Raw genomic sequence first — 17158 nt, forward strand, 5'->3', positions numbered from 1 at the left:
TCCTGGGAAGTGTATACCGCTCAAGGAGTGTCTCGGTCATGGATTCTGTAATTTTTTCTCAGATTTTTTTGGATTGGATTTTTGCAACTTTTAGAATTTAAAAGAATTTTTTAAATGTAAGCTCATTTTTCAAGCACTTTCTTTGTGTACAGGCTTTGTACTATTTTAATTCAGATGGTAACTCTGTGAGGGAGATACTGTAACCATTTTATAGATGAGAAAACCCAGTTTCCAGAGATGTTGTCATTTTGCTGGAATCCGTATTTGGACAACTCTGCCTGACCCCAAAAGTTGTGATCTTACCATTCTCCTAACATTTCTCACAGAGTTTTGTTTTGCTCTAAAAACAAAAGCAAAAACAAAAACAAAACAAAAAATAGAATAGCATCTATAGGTCTTATGTGAAAAAAGTTCTGTGGTCAAATAGTGTTTTGAAAAATTTGGGGTTACATTAAGTGAAGGCACATTTCCTCCCAGCATGACTTCTCAGAGCCTTGCATGTCTAAATACACGTTGTACATTGGGAGTGGTAAAAGAATGGCTAAAGTATGCAAAGGCTCTCACAACTATTTGACCATGAAAGAGCTTCTTAAGGTATTAGTGATCTCAGTGCTTTGAGAGTACTGTGCTTTGCCATTCTGCTTTCCTCTTTGAGGTGAAAGTTTTCTAAGGGTTGTCACTCTGGAATGAGGGAATTGATTGCTTTTGTGTGCTGGTTTTCCAGAGAATTAGAATGGTGGCATTAAGCTAGATATTTTTTAGAAATTTCACTGGTATGGAGGCTGCCATTCCCCCCCACCCCCACCCCACCCACCCCCATGCGTCCTCTAAGGCAAGTGGCACCGTTCATCCAGCTTGGCCTCACTTTCAGTGAATTCGCAGGGGGATGCTGCCCCCACCACCTTCGATCTCATGTGCTAGATGCAGGAGAGGAAGGTTGCAGTTTTGTAAGTGAACAGAAACCTGTGAGCCAAGAGCAAGAAGCCCTTCCTTTCTGTGAAGATGTTGCTGTCATACTAAGGAATCTGCAAAGCCCATCTGTCTTTCTCTCCTGTGAGGCATGCAGACCGACCTGGGGATCAGAGGACAGAAAGAGTAAAACCTTTGGTTTTTCAGTCCTTTGAAGGTGATATGTTTGTCTTGAAATTAAAACAAAACTTTGAGAAGTTTGTCCTTACATCGTTTAAAGGCATAAAGGTTACCTGAATGGTGCGGACTCCTGAATTTCAAACTTTTATCTCCTACTTTGAGCTGCCAGTGAAAAGTATTGAAAATGTTTCCCCTGTAGGATAACATTATTTGGATGGAGGAGGAGTTTTCTAATCATTCTTTAACATATTTTATATGGCTAGGCTGATGCATTGCTATCAGAAAGATGGGAACAGTTGATCTTGTGAATTCCTTAGTGCCCTGGACAGGTTGGCTAGAAGACTGTGTATTAGATTCTATGAAAATTTGATGTGAGTGTCATGACACTCTTGACATATACTAGATTTTGGCTTGTAAGTGTCCATTAGTAAATTAATATGTTTCTCTGATGCTGTTTTGTTTGTTTGTTTTATTTCCGAGTAATAAAAAATGCTCTGTTCCTCAGCTGAGTGCTTTATATATTTGAAAGGCTTGGTTTAAAAAAAAAAAAAAAAAACTTTTTTAAAGTTTCTTTATTTTGAGAGAGAGCAAGCAGGGGAGGGCTAGAGGGGGGGAAAGAGAGAGAGAGAGGGAGGGAGGGAGGGAGGGAGGGAGGGAGAGAGAGAGAATCCCAAGCAGGCTCTGCACTGTCATCACCCAAGCCCTGATTCAGGGCTTGATCCCATGAACCTTGAGATCATGACCTGAGCGAAACCAAGAGTGGGACACTTAACCAACCGAGCCACCCACGTGGCCCTGAAGTTTTGGTTTTTTAGAGTATTTTAAATCCAGGTATTTTGTGCCAAACGAATAGAAACTAGAATAATGGTTTCTGATTATACTAAGACTCAATACGAAGTTTTCATTAGCCTTCATTTTTAACTCTTCACTTTCTGCTTAGCATGCTATTTCCCATCTAAATTCTGTATAGTGCATCAGTATTGACTGAAAGGTTTCAAGGAATATGGGTGACTGGAAAAGGGTTTTTTTTTTTTAATGTTTATTTATTTTTGAGAGAGAGAGAGGGCAGACTACAAGCGGGGTTGGGGCAGAGAGAGAGAGACAGAATCTGAAGCAGGCTCTAGGCTCTGAGCTGTCAGCACAGAGCCCAATGTGGGGCTCGAATTCAAGAACTGTGAGATCATGACTTGAGCCCAAGTTGGATACTCAACCGACTGAGCCACCCAGGCACCCCTGGAAAAAGATTTTTTACAGCTGTGCTTTGCAGTGGACAGAAACATCTTAAAAATAACAAGTGCATCTTTGAAAAATCTTGAGGATTCAAGGGAATAAGATCTTTCTAGCCTAGATAGGGATGTAAAAATTTATTTGAAGTATAATGAGTCACTACAGTTCATGAGTAGTTATGAGCTGTTTTGATTGTTGCATGACTGTTGCATCACGATATCAAGGCTTTGATATCTATCTGGTATTAAATTGTTGGTTCCCAGTTCTGTCAGAGTGGTGGATGTCACAGAAGTGTATAACCAGGGTTAGAATCTGGGCAGTTTTCATTTCCAGATGAAACCTGGTATTCTGGCTGGCCGAATACGATAATGTTCACAGGAGGGGAATAAAATACAATATGATAAAGTTGTATCAAAAATAAAATTTTAGGGGCGCCTGGGTAGCTCAGTTGGTTAAGCATCTGACTTCTGCTCAGGTCATGATCTCATGTTTTGTGAGTTGGAGCCCCATGTCAGGCTCTGCTGACAGCTCAGAGCCTGGAGCCTGCTTCCAATTCTGTGCCTCCCTCTCTCTCTGCCCCTCCCCTGCTCATGTGTGCCCTCATGCTCTCTCTGTCTCAAAAAATGAACAAAACATTAAAAAACATTTTTTTTAATAAATAAAATGTTAGGTGCCTGGGTGGCGCAGTTGGTTAAGTTTCCGCTCTTGATTTTGGCTCAGGTCATGATCTCATGGTTTGTGAGTTCGAGCCCTGCATCCAGGCTCCACGCTGTCAGTGTGGAACCTGCTTGGGATTTTCTCTTCTCTTCCCGCCCCCACCCCCCCTTCTCTCTCTCCCTCTCTCCCTCTCTGTCAAGGTAAATAAATAAACTTAAAAAAAAAATAAGATTTTAAGGGTGCCTGGGGGGCTCAGTCGATTAAGTGTCCGACTGCGGCTCAGGTCATGATCTCTCGGCTCGTGAGTTCAAGCCCTGCATCTGGCTCTGTGCTGACAGCTCAGAGCCTGGAGCCTGCTTCGGATTCTGTCTCCCTCTCTCTCTGCCCCTCCCCTGCTCATGCTCGCTCGCTCTCTCTGTCTCTCTCTCTCTCAAAAATAAATAAACATTAAAAAATAATATTTTAAGGTGTCTGTAGTTCCTTTGATTCTGCTATCTTCTGGATTCAGTTGGGTTGAGGGTGTGAAAAGGACTGTATAAGGGGTACTGTTATGGTTCAAACAATTATTGTAGGAGAATGGTGAAATGTTTTAGTCATTGTTTTATAGCTATATAGATTAACTGAAGAAGCCTTTGGACGTGGGCATTTTAATTCTGTTGTTACTGGAGCTGCTTAGTGCATATCAGTGTGCTGTCTAGACTGGGCCCCTTTAGCTTTTGCTTGTTATTCTGAAAACCTTTGGTGTTGTGTCCCCCTTCCCCAACCCCCCATCCCTGAACCAACCATTCTCAGTGGTGTTGTGCATAAATTGGATTCAGGCGTCTGGATATGAGAACACAGTCTAGTACTGCTACTACTCTTTGTGGAGATTTTTCACTTAATTACTTCAAAGCTTGCTTTCTTTGGTTAAACTAGAATAACTTTTGGACATGGTAATGATTAAAAGTATAGCTCCACAGTCAAAGTCCTGGGTTCACATTTCTACTCCACCATTTACTGGTAGTTGTAAGATCTTTTACTTAACTTTTCTGTACTGTGCAGATAGTAATTATTCAGTAAATGTTAGACATTCTTTTAAAAGATAATGGTAAATTTGCCACATAGTTTGTGGTCAAATATACATAAATTCACCATTTTAAGCATTTTTAAGTACACAGTTCAGTGTCATTAAGTACATTCTCGTTGTCATGCAACCATTACCACTATCCATCTCCAGACTTTTTCAACTTCCCATACTGAAATTCCCATACCTATGAAAAAATAACTCGCTATTATCCCTCCCCTGACCAGCTCCTTACAACCATTCTGCTTTGTCTCTGTACATTCTACTACTTTAGGTACCTCATATAAGTGGAATCATACAATATTTGTCCTGTTGTGTCTGGCTCATTTTGCTTGGGTGATGTTTTCGAGGTTCATCCGTATCTTGTAGTGTGTGTCAGAATTTCATTCCTTTTTAAGGCTAAATATATATCCCATTTTATGTATATATCACATTTTATCTTTTTATCTGTTAATGGCTACTTGGGCTATTTGTACCTTTGGGCTGTTGTGTGTAATGCTGCTGTGAACATGGGTCTGCAGATATTTGTTTGAGTCCTTGCTTTCAGATCTTTGGGGGTATATACCCAGAGTTGGAATTGGTGGATCATGTAATTTTTCAAGGAACCATCATACTATTTTCTGCAATGACTGTACCATTTACATTCCCACCAGCAATGCACAAGGAGTCCAACATCCTTACCAACACTATTTTCTGCTTTTAAAATTTTTTTTTTAATGTTTATTTTGAATTTTTTGAAGTTTATTTAATTTGAGAGAGAGTGCACATGTGGGAGGGGCAGAGAGAGAGAGCGCGAGCGAGCACGGGACAGGGAATTTCAAGCAGGAGCACAGAAATCTATGCAGTACTCGAACTCAGGAACTGTGAGGTCATGACCTGAGCCAAAACCAAGAGTCGCACACTTAACTGACTGAGCCACCCAGGGGCCCCCTATTTATTTATTTTGAGAGAGAGAGCGTGCATGCACAGGGAAGGGGCAGAGAGAGAGAATCCCAAGCAGGCTCTGAACTCGGAACCATGAGATCATGACCTGAGCCAGTATCAAGAGTCAACTAGCTTAGGGGCACCTGGGTGGCTCAGTTGGTTGAGTGTCCGACTTCGGCTCAGGTCATGATCTTGCAGTTCATGAGTTCAAGCCCTGCATCGGGCTCTGTGCTGACAGCTCAGAGCCTGGAGCCTGCTTCCAATTCTGTGTGTCTCTCTGCCCCCCTCCCACTTGCACGCTCTCTCTCAAAAATAAACAAACATTAAAAAAAAAATTTTTTTTTAAGTCAACCAGCTGAGCCACCCAGGCACCCCTTCTGTTGGTTATTTCTGTTGGTGTGAAATGGTATCTTGCTTTTTTGGTGTTGTAATAAGAGTTTTTTCCGTGTGTGTGTATAATTCTTTAAATGAAAATTTTAAGGGTGAAATATTTTCATGGATATCAGAGCAATTTCAACCAGGAAAGAATATTTGAGTTTATGGCTGTGTACCTTTCCTGTTGCCGACAAGTCTTGATCTTTGAGGACTTTCATTGCTTTTATTCTCTTCACATTGAATATACGTAATTTGAGTATTACTTACGAGGTTATTAAACTTAATTTAGGAGGGGTGCCTGGCTGGCTCAGTCCATAGAGTATGCGACTCTTGATCTTGGGGTTGTGAGTTCAGGCCCCATGTTGGGTGTAGAGGTTACTTAAAAATAAAATCTTAAAAAAAAAGAAATTTAGGAATGTTGACTACCTAGTTCGTGAAATAAGATTATGTCAGAAAATCCAAAGCTCTGATCAGTGATGTGGGGTTATTCTTCCAGTTCATGGAATATAGATCCCAGGTGTTTTTCCCTATCCTAGATTTTTTCAGTCTAGGAAAATGACAGTTAATCACTCTGATAAAGAGAAAACTTGGTTTTCTTCTCTCGTTCTACCTGTCAGAGCTTTGTAACCACTTAAATCCACTGGTTGTGGAGAACTAAAATACCCTGACCATTTGTATATTCATAGAATGTTTGTTGCACACCTACTATGGAAAAGACATATGTAGGTGTTGTAGAGTGTAAGTATAGAGATAAATGAGATAGAGATAAATGACACAACCTCAGTCTTGAAGACGATGTATAGCCCAGAAGAGAATACGTGTCTTAAAATAACTATACTACTTGACACAGTGTATATATAAATTAAGTAACAGCATATTAGGAACAAGTGCCTTTTAAGTAGGAATAGTGTCTTTATTCGGCAGTTTTTACAATTCAGGTGTAAGTATGAGACAGGCTTACCAAATCCTGAGTATACTGCTTTCAGAATCTCTCAATGTTTGCCCCAGTTGCTTAGTTTTAGCTGTTGTGATTGCTTGCCCATATTCATCTAATACCTTGGATATGCTTTTAATGATGACTGACAACTTACTGAGCTTTTCTATGTGCCAGGCACTATTCTAAGCACTTCACCTTAATTAACTTGTTTAATCTTTGCAATATTCTAAAGGTAGATGCTGTTATCATTCCCATTTTACAAATGAAAACAAGTCCTGGAGAAGTTCAGTGACTTGCCTGTAGCCACAGACCTGTAAGCACAAGAGCTGGGATAAGGGGTCGGAAAGTCTGACTAGAGGGACGCCTGCTGGCTCAGCTGGTTGAGATTTGACTCTTGATCTTGGCTCAGGTCATGATCTAACAGTTTGTGGGATCCAGCCCTGTGTGGGGCTCTGCGCTGATAGTGTAGAGCCTGCTTGGGATTCTCTCTCTTTCTTTCTTTCTCGACCCCTCCCCCACTTGTGTGCTTTCTCTCTCTCTCTTTCTCAAAAATAAATAAACGTTAAACATGTTAATAAACGGTGGTTTTGTTTTTTTTTTTTGAGAGAGAGAGAGAGAGAAAGAGACACGCAGAATCCAAAACACACTCCAGACTGAGCTGTCAGCACAGGGCCCGATGTGAGGCTCAAACCCATGAACTGTGAGATCATGACCTGAGCCGCAGTCGGACTCTTAACTGACTGAACCACCCGGGCACCGCAAAATAATTAAACATTAAAGGAAAAAGAAGGTCTGACTCTTAAGCTCAACTCTTGCGCATTATGCTGTACTCTTCTACGTGTGTGTGTGCTTGCATAGGTACATAGATGATACACACGTGTGTGTCTTTGTTTAGTGTCTGTAATACTTCATTGTGTGGATATGCCTTAATTTACTTAATCTCTTTCCTCTGAGGGACAATTAGGATGTTTCCAGTGTGTGTATGTACGTATGTGTTTTGTCATAACCAGACTTCCACTGAAACATCTTACATACATCTTTATACATTATAGTGTATCTGTAAGTAAAATTTCTAGAAATGTAATTTTTGGATCAAGGGTATACATGTTTAATATTTTGTTAGATATTATTAAATTACTCTCCAAAAATGTGTACCAGTTTACATTCATACCAACAGGCTGTGAGAGTTTCTAAAACCACCCAGTTTTAAATTTGACGGAAGTAGTGTGGCTGGACAGTGATGAGAATTGTCTTCAAGTATCTTTGGGAACACTGTGTACTTTATTAGCATTTCTTTTCTTTTTTTTTCTTTTTTTTTTTTTTCAACGTTTTTTATTTATTTTTGGGACAGAGAGAGACATAGCATGAACGGGGGAGGGGCAGAGAGAGAGGGAGACACAGAATCGGAAACAGGCTCCGGGCTCCGAGCCATCAGCCCAGAGCCTGACGCGGGGCTCGAACTCACGGACCGCGAGATCGTGACCTGGCTGAAGTCGGACGCTTAACCGACTGCGCCACCCAGGCGCCCCAGCATTTCTTTTCTTAAAAGCAGATATCTTTGAGTTTTGGTTGTTGGCCATGTGACTGTAACCAATTGTTGGAAAGAGGAGTAGGCATTGAAAAGAAAAATTTGGGGGGCTCCTGGGTGGCTCAGTTGGTTACATGTCGCATCTGATTTCATGGTTTGTGAGATCGAGACCCCTGTGTTGGGCTCTGTGCTGACAGTGTAGAGCCTGCTTGAGATTCTTTCTCTTTCAAAATAAAAATACTTAAAAAAAAAGAAAAAATTTTCATGTTTGGAATGTGCCTCACCCCTGTCAGTTGTCAAAATCTAAATGTAAAAGTTTTGCTACAGTCATCTCTTGTCACCACAGTCTTTTTAGATCAGAACAGTTCCAGGAGTAAGGAGCCCGTACAGTTCCCAGTCACTGACTGCTCACGTGGAAACCCCTACTGGAGTTCTGGCTGAACTCCCAATAGGCAGAGGCAGAGAGTTAAACACTCCTCTGTCGGGAGGGTCATGCTGTTTTCAGGAGATGGGTAAGACCAAACGTCTTGTACAACTTAGATTTCCTTTTGACTAGTTTTCCTGCCTGTGGGTCATTTATTTGTCTTCCTCATTCTGTTTCTATGCATTTAGCGCGAAGGCAATTTGTTTTATTTAATAGCTTTATTTTATTTTATTTTTTTAGTGAACTTAGAACTTATTAGTAGGCCTTAATAGGGTTAGAATAGAGGGGTTAACTTTGGTGGTACCACAGTCCCACATTCTTTATTTTATCCTATATTCAGAGCCTGCTGTACAGAGTAAAATGAAACAAACTTAGTTTTCATAAACATCCTTAGGGAATAATAGGAAATTTGAGTAATTCAGGGCCATGAGATATTCAAAGTTACCATCTCCCTTGATTAAAAAAACATTGGAGACTTTCACTAATTATTGTTGGTGGTATTCTCTTGCTTAATTCCTATTCAAGAAGTCTGTTATCTTAGGGGTGTCTGGGTGGCTAAGTCAGTTGAGTGTCCCAGCTACCACTCAGGTCATGATCTCAAGGTTCGTGGGTTCGAGCCCCGCGTCAGGCTCTGGGCTGACAGCTCAGAGCCTGGACCTGCTTCGGATTCTGTGTCTCCCTCTCTGCCCCTCCTCTGCGTGTATGCATGCTCTCTTTCTCTCTCTCTCTCTCAAAAATAAATATTTTAAAAAATTGAAACAAAAAAAGTCTGTTATTTTAAAATACTTCCAAGGAGCAGAGCTTGTCTTCTGGGCCAGCTAATATCAATTCTATCCATCTCTCTGTTTTTTTTAAAGATTTTATTTTTAAGTAATCTTTGTACCCAACATGGGCTCAAACCCACAACCCCAACATCAAGATCACAGCCCTACCAATTGAGCCAGCCAGGCGCCCCTATTATCAGTTCTCTTAAGGTTTGGATTATTGAGATCTTTCCTTTTGCTGATTGATCAAAAGATTTATATACACTGTTTATCTTTATCTTCCCTTCTGCCTGACACTGGTTTTTGGAAATGAAAAGGAAAAGCAACTGGAATCAATTGTCTTATCAGTACCGACCTATTTGTGGCATAAGCTTCAATGAAGGCAACTGCAGAGGAGTTTCTAATTTTAGAATGTTGAAAGCTTAACACTTTTGATAGTTGGGCTGAGATTTATTCCTGGAGGGTTTTTTTTTTTTAAAGTTTGTTTGTTTATTTATTTATTTTTAGAGTGAGAGAGAGAGAAAGAGAAGCCCAAGCAGGCAAAATGTATACAAAATGCCCATATTTTGTACCACCAGCGCAGAGCCTGATGTGGGGCTCAAACTCACGAATGGCTAAATGACCCAAGCTGAAATCGAGAGTCAGATGCTTAACTGACTGAGCCATCCAGGCACCCTCTTTAAACCTTAAGGGAAGGGAAGATTTTTCTCATCCATTTACTTAAATTGGTAGCCTTCTCCCCCTGCCCCCACCCCACCCCCAACACTGCATTTTTTTGGATAAAATTAGCTTAGGGGCACTTTGGAGACTTCACTTGGGAAAAGGGGATAATATCAATAAAGGGAAAGTGCTAGTGTCCATCAGAGTTAAACCCTGTGGAGGTAAGAACTATGCCTTATCCACGGTTGTAGCCCTTGCACCTAGAACAGTACCTGCCATATGATGTGTGATTAATTTGTTGTGTGAATAGGAAATTGAAAATTTAAATTGTGGTATACTCATAATTGGCATTTTTTTTTTTAAGTTTATTATTTTAAGAGAGGGAGTGAGAGCATGAGTGGAAGAGAAGCAGCAGGGATGGGGGGCGGTGGAGGGATCGAGAATCCTAAGCAGGCTCCGTTCTGTCAGCACGGAGCCCATCCTGGGGCTAGAACTCACGAACTGTGAGATCATGACCTGAGCCAAAAATCAAGAGTCGGACACTTAACTGAGTGAGCCACCAAAGTGCCCCTCGTAATTGGCATTTTGTATACTATTTAAACGAATAATCTAGTTACGTGTATCAACTTGGATAAATATTAGAAGTAATATTAAAAAAATGAGTTGATGTAATACCATATGTAATACCATAAAAACTTCTAAACTTGACAAACAACACAGTATTTCTTCTTCTTCTTTTTTTTTTTTTTAAGTAACCTCTGTGCCCAACGTGAGGCTCAAACTCATGACCCAGAGATCAAGAGTCGCATGCTCTACTGACTGAGCCAGCCAGGCACCCTGTATTTATCATATAGATATACCTGCATACGTAAAGTAAAAGTATTAAGAAAAAGCATGGCAATGATAAATACTAAATTCAGTATAGTAGTTACCTGTGAGGAAAAGAGAGAGGAAAATAGGATTGGAATAGTTAAGTCAGAGAGCTTCAGTGTTTTTGTGATGGTTTATTTCTTAAGTTAGGTGATAAGTAAATGGTTGTTAGAATATTCTCTATACTTTTTTGTAAATTTGAAAGGTTTAATAAAAATAAATGAGAGGGGTGCCTGGCTGGCTCCTTTGGCAGAGCATATGACTCTCGATTTCAGGGCTGTGAGTTTGAGCCCCATGTTGGCTGCAGATATTACTTAAAAATAAGTAAAGGGGCACCTGGGTGGCTCAGTTGGTTAAGCGCCCGACTTCGGCTCAGGTCATGATCTCACGGTTCACGGGTTCGAGCCCCACATCGGGCTCTGTGCTGACAGCTCGGAGCCTGGATCCTGCTTTGGATTGTCTGCTCTCTCTGCCCTGCGGCCTTTCGCACTCTGTGTGTGTGTGTGTCTCTCTCTCTCTCTCTAAAATAAATACACATTAAAAAAAATTTTTTTTTAAATAATAAGTAAATGAAAGCATATAGATCAGGAGTCAGCAAACTAAGGGCTAGTAAACTTTGCTTGCTGCATGAGCTAAGAAGTATGAATGGTTTTACAAAGTTATAAATGGTTGAAAAAAGTAAAAAAGATATTTTACTATATGCAAAAATTATATAAAATTCAGATTTTGGTGTCCATAAATAAAGTTTCATTGGAAATAATCGTACTTTTTACATATTGTCTATGGCTGCTTTCACACTGCTCCAGTGTCACAGTTAGTAGTCACAACAAAGATGATGTCCACAAAGCCTTAAATATTTACTATCTGGCCTTTTATAGAAAAGGCTAATCTGTGGTGTAGATGAATTCCAGTCCCAGATTAATGGTGGTATAACTGGACAAATAAGCTATTATTTGGTAAATGTTTGTAATAAGTTTAAGGTAGTTATCCCGAGATTGTGTTCTTTGAAAGAACATTTTATTCAGAGGAAAATCAATCAGCCAGGAATTGACTTTCATGGAAGTTTCAAAATGTCTACCCAGGAGTAATCTCATTTTGTTGGATGAATCCAAATCCGATGCCCTTTCCCCTTTGACTCCCTCTTTAACTTGCTTGTTATTAAAGTTCCTGATTCTAGTTTAATCTTGGATATTTGACAAGTTTGTTGCTGTTGCTGTTTTTTACTAGGCTCCATACCCAGCGTGGAGCTCGAACTCACAACCTTGACATCAAGAGTCACACACTCCACCGACTGAGCCAGCCAGGTGCCCTGATACTTGACAGTTTTAAATACCTACCGGAGCTGCGTGATTTGGAATTGGTGTTTTGGTAGCTCATTATTTCTTGTTTCCAACAACTTGTAGCAAACCAGCAGTGTTTTAGAGTAATGTAGTATTTGAATATGCAAACATACAGTCACTGAAGTAAGGGCAACTTTTTTGTAATTCTTTTAGTTTTAAGATGTATTAAACTCTGGCCAAGCTTTGGAAACTTTATGGCAGAAGTGGTGATTTGAATCCATTACAATATAGTTGGTACTTTTTAAATACATAGTGCTGGGTCCCTAAAGAAGAAATTTTTCTTTTTTTTTTTTTTTTATTTTTTTTTATTTATTTATTTTTTTTTTTTTAAGAAGAAATTTTTCTTAAGCAGACTTCTGCTTCAGAGCGACATGATGATTATTTGTAGAAAAATATTGATTCACTCAGTATTTCCTTGAGAAGCACTAATCTTTCTCTTGCACACCATTGGGTGTTTTGAAACAGCACCAAAAGTCAAGTAACTCTGTTTCAGGTAAGTGTTGTTGTTTTGTTGTTGTCGTTCACGTTCTCTCCAGGTTGCATAAGATTATTCTGCTCTCATCATATTAGAAGAAATGGACAAGGGAAAAATCAGATGATTTGAGTGCTCTTCAGTTTTTCTTCCTTATGGAAATGGGTTTTTTTTTTTTTTAATATTTATTTATTTTGAGGGAGAGGGTGTGCATGCGCATGAGTTGGGGAACCAGCAGAGAGAGAGGGAGAGAGAGAATCTCAAGCAGGCTCCGAGCTGTCAGTGCAAAGCCCGACGACATGGAGCTCGATCCCATGAGCTGAACCATGATATCGTGACCTGAGCAAAACTAGGAGCCAGATGCTCAACCCAGCTGAGCCACTCAGGTGCTCCTAAAAAGTATTTTTAAGAGATACTACTTTAGTTTTCAAAGCTATAGCTGCAGACTTTTTTAATTAATCCAAAAGAGATCTTAATAAAATTGTAATATAAAACTATAAAAAATAGTGAAACATAAAATGTCTAGAGTGATGGCTCTTTTTTCCTAAGAAATCTATGGATGTATATGTAGAATATATAAGGAAGATCCTCTAAACTCCTTTGTAGTTAATATTTGAGTCAATATTGGAAATTGCTTTCTTTTTTTTTTTTTTTTGTTAATTTTTTTTTTTTAATGTTTATTTCTGAGAGAGAGAGACAGAGTGTAAGCAGGGGAGGGACAGAGAAAGATGGAGACACAGAATCCGAAGCAGGCTCCAGGCTCTGAACTGTCAGCACAGAGCCTGGTGCGGGGCTCGAACTCACCACAAGATCATAACCTGAGCTGAAGTTGGACGCCCAACCGACTGAGGCACCCTGGTGCCCCAAGGAAATTGCTTTCTTGGTCTGAAAATTTTCCTGTCAACAGAAATACCTACAAGTCATTCTGTGTTTTGTTTTGTTTTGTTTGGTCCCTCCTGCTTTCCTTTTTTGATTCAGATTATCTTACTGCTCTAAGTGGAGTAGAGAATCTAGTTCTTGTTGAATGGTGTTCTTGCTTGGGAATAGGCAACTGTCTTGATATTAGGAGCCATTATGTTTCATGACTGATCTCATGCAGACTTTAATGCTAGAGATTGTCTTGTTAGAGGGATTTTTTTTTATTTTTTATTTTTGTACATTTATTCATTTTTGAAAGACAGAGACAGAGCACAAGCAGGGGCAGGGCGGGGTGGAGCGGGGGAGAGACACAAAATCTGAAGCAGGCTCCAGGCTCTGAGCTGTCAGCACAGAGCCCGATGTGGGGCTTGAACTCACAAACCATGAGATCATGACCTGAGCCAAAGTCAGATGCTCAACCGACAGCCACCCAGGCACCCCTAAAGGGATTTTTGAAGAGCCTTTCTTAACTTCCAGAGTCAAAGGTATGAAAGTCTTGGTGAAAAGCATATGTGACCCCTGACCTCAGATGTGATTATCAATCTTAGAAATCTTCTTAGGTAAAAAGGAATGGGTAGCTTTTGCTGTGTGGCTAAGGGAAGGACCTGGATACTGTCAGCTATCTTGAATTTAAGGGTAAATCATGTCATCAAGAAACATTTAGTGACTTCTCTTCCTGCCCCTCAGATGCCTTGGTTCTGTACCTCTTGCACCTGATTTCTCGCAGCATTGAGGCAAGGAAATACTACCAGTCTCTTGTTAATCTTGTTTTTCTTTTTGTCGTATTTTTTGGGTGATCTTCTCCCCCTCCAGGTGTAATATACAAGTAGAAAAAGCTTTAGGGGCGCCTGGATGGGTTCAGTCGGTTAAGTGTCCACCTTCGGCTCAGGTCATGATCTCACAGCTCAGCTCGTGGGTTGGAGCCCTGCGTCGGGCTCTGTGCTGACAGCTCAGAGCCTGGAGCCTGCTTCAGATTCTGCGTCTCCCTCTTTCTGCCCCTCCTGCTCATGCTGTCTCTCTCTCCTTCAAAAATAAATACACATTTAAAAAAATATTTAAAAAAGAAAAAGCTTTAAAAGATGACCACCTAAATGGAGGTCTGGAAGATTACCTCCACCCACAAGTCTTTTTCATGCTCCCTCCTAGCCTTTATCCTTCTTTCCCCACCCCCAAAGGTAGCCACTGTTCTGACTTCCTCTGCTAGTATTGTCCTACTTCAGGGTTGAGACTATTGGTAATAATAGCCACAGACCTCCTTGCGGTTAAAATCCTTTTGGTGGTGTTAAATATAATGGTTTTCAACTGGGAGTATTTAGCCCCCCAGGGGACATTTGGCTGTGTATGGGGACATTTCTGGTCCTCAAAACGGGTGATGGTTGTTACTGACATCTGGTATGTGGAGGCTGGAGGTGCTGCTACTGTCCTACAGTGCACAGGACAGTTTCCCACAACAAAGGATTATCTGGCCCAGAGTGTCCATAGTACTGAAGTTGAGAAATCCTGTTCTAATAGCTAGTGCCTACTGAAGTTATTGTGGCCGTGAGTGGTACATTAGGTTGTTGAAAATCTGTTTTGCTTTTGAAACTTTTGTCATTAATTGAAAATCTTTGTAGGAGAAAAAATATTTATTTACAGGGAAATCTTGAGGGTAAATTTCTTAAGGTAAATATTGACTACATGAAAAAATGATAAACCTCTTTCTTGATCATGTAAGATACCAGATCCTACCAACAGTCCCAGGTCTTTGTCTCCTTGTTGAAGAAAAGTGATACCTTTTGTCCTAAAGGCTCCATGTGCTTGTTAATGCTGATAGGCAAATCTCAGCTAATAGACTGCCAGCAGCAACCCCCTAGGTGAAATCCAGACCAGGCAAGTTTTCGCCTTTGGACTGGGTTTAGGTGCAGTTTCATCATACTTAATCCACTACTGTGTGAATATGTTCTGCCCTCATTTCAGTAAAAAAAGATTCTTTGCAAGTATAGTGGATGAAATATACATCTAATCCTAGGCCAATTTTGATGTCTAGATTCTTATTTTTACATATTGCTATACGTACTTAACTATACAGTTCAAACCCCCCATTGGAATATTTCATCTATCAGTTTTGAATTTAAACTTCTCGACCATTTGTAGGGGCGCCTGGGTGGCTCAATCGGTTAAGCGTCCAACTTCGGCTCAGGTCATGATCTCGCGGTCCGTGAGTTCGAGCCCCGCGTCGGGCTCTGTGCTGACAGCTCAGAGCCTGGAGCCTGTTTCAGATTCTGTGTCTCCCTCTCTCTCTGACCCTCCCCCGTTCATGCTCTGTTTCTCTCTGTCTCAAAAATAAATCAACGTTAAAAAAAAAAATTTAAACTTATCTACCATTTACAAGTTAATTGCCTAAGCAGATATGTGTTAGTGTAACCCTGTATAGTATTACAATGCTAGATGAGTAATGTTTCTTTGGCCCTGAAAGATCCTTTAACTTATCAGCATATTTAGTATTTGGTCAAGGAAATAGTTCTTCTAGATGTCTGATCTGTAGCCTTTAGGGCATCTTCACTAGTGTTCTGTGAACCACATGTCCCCTGGGGAGCACATCTGGATGGGCCTGGGAACTCTGTCCCTTCCTTTCATTGTGCTGTATGTCTTTTAGAAATTATGTTAAGTTCAATCAGTGTGTTTATTTTAAAGTTTATTTAAGCTTTGGTTAGGTAGTATATGCACATGATGCAGTACTCACAGTTGGAAAAAGAATTTCAGTAAAAAAGTGTATCTCCTTCTCTGGAGGTGGAACTTACCTGTTTCTTGCTATCTTTCAATAGATAAGGTGGACATTATAAACTTAAAAAGACTTTTCTGTCTCCCCTTTTTATTTATTTATTTATTTATTTATTTATTAAAAAATTTTTTTTAATGGTTATTTAGTTTTTGAGAGACAGAGTTGAGCTGGAAAGGGCAGAGAGAGAGAGGGAGACACAGAATCTGAGCTGTCAGCACAGAGCCTGACACAGGGCTTGAACTCACAAACTATGAAATCATGACTTGAGCCAAAGTCGGATGCTTAACCAACTGAGCCATTCAGGCGCCCCTACCCCCCCCCCCTTTTAACCTTTTTTATTCTGAAGAATTTAAGATACACACTTAAATAAAGGGTATAGAACAGTTCACTTCTGTGTCCCTACCACCAAACTGCAAAAATGTCAACATTTTGCCATTCTTTAAAAAAAAATTTTTTTTAATGTTTATTTTTGAGAGACAGCAAGAGACAGAGCATGAGCAGGGGAGGGGCAGAGAGAGAGGGAGACACAGAATCCCACGCAGGTTCCCGGCTCTGAGCTGTCAGCACAGAGCCTGACACCGAGCTTGAACTCACAAACTGCAAGATCATGACCTGAGCTGAAGTCGGACGCTTAACTGACTGAGCCACACAGACGCCCCAGCATTTTGCTATTCTTTACAGTTAATTTCAATGTTGAAAATGTAGAGAAAATATTTTGAAGGTATGTAAAATTTAATAACACGAAGGTTTATTTTAACACTTACTTATTTTTGGTAACATCTACACCCAGCATGGCGCTTGAATTCGTGACCCTGAGGTCAAGAGTCACAGCTATATTGACTGAGCCAGCCAGGTGCCCCATGAAAGTTGATTTTAAATTTGATAGTCACACATATACCACTTTTGTGTTTCCTGATCTTTCCTTTTGTATTGGCCTCCATTTTTCTCATTAGTGTAATATGAGGAGATAATTGTGTGGTCATCCTGAAAGTCTGGGAACTGATGCCTCCTGAGTCTACTGAGATTATCATAGAAATCTGAGTGAAGTGCATTCTGAGCTTGCCCAGTCAGGGCAGTAGGATGGACAGACTCTCCATCTTTAATCATCAGTAGTTAGTTAGATCATGCTCTAGCATAGCCTATTGATCT

At 40.3% G+C, this 17158-nt stretch overlaps 1 protein-coding gene across 2 annotated transcripts in view; it reads left to right on the forward strand.

Moving 5' to 3' along the window:
* The window catches only part of GATAD2B (GATA zinc finger domain containing 2B), an 86593-nt gene that overhangs the window by 7039 nt on the left and 62396 nt on the right, over positions 1-17158 (forward strand). The gene's annotated exons all lie outside the window — the stretch shown is intronic.

Source organism: Panthera onca, chromosome F1, assembly GCF_046562875.1.
Source record: "Panthera onca isolate mPanOnc1 chromosome F1, mPanOnc1 haplotype 2, whole genome shotgun sequence".
NCBI classification, from domain to species: domain Eukaryota; kingdom Metazoa; phylum Chordata; class Mammalia; order Carnivora; family Felidae; genus Panthera; species Panthera onca.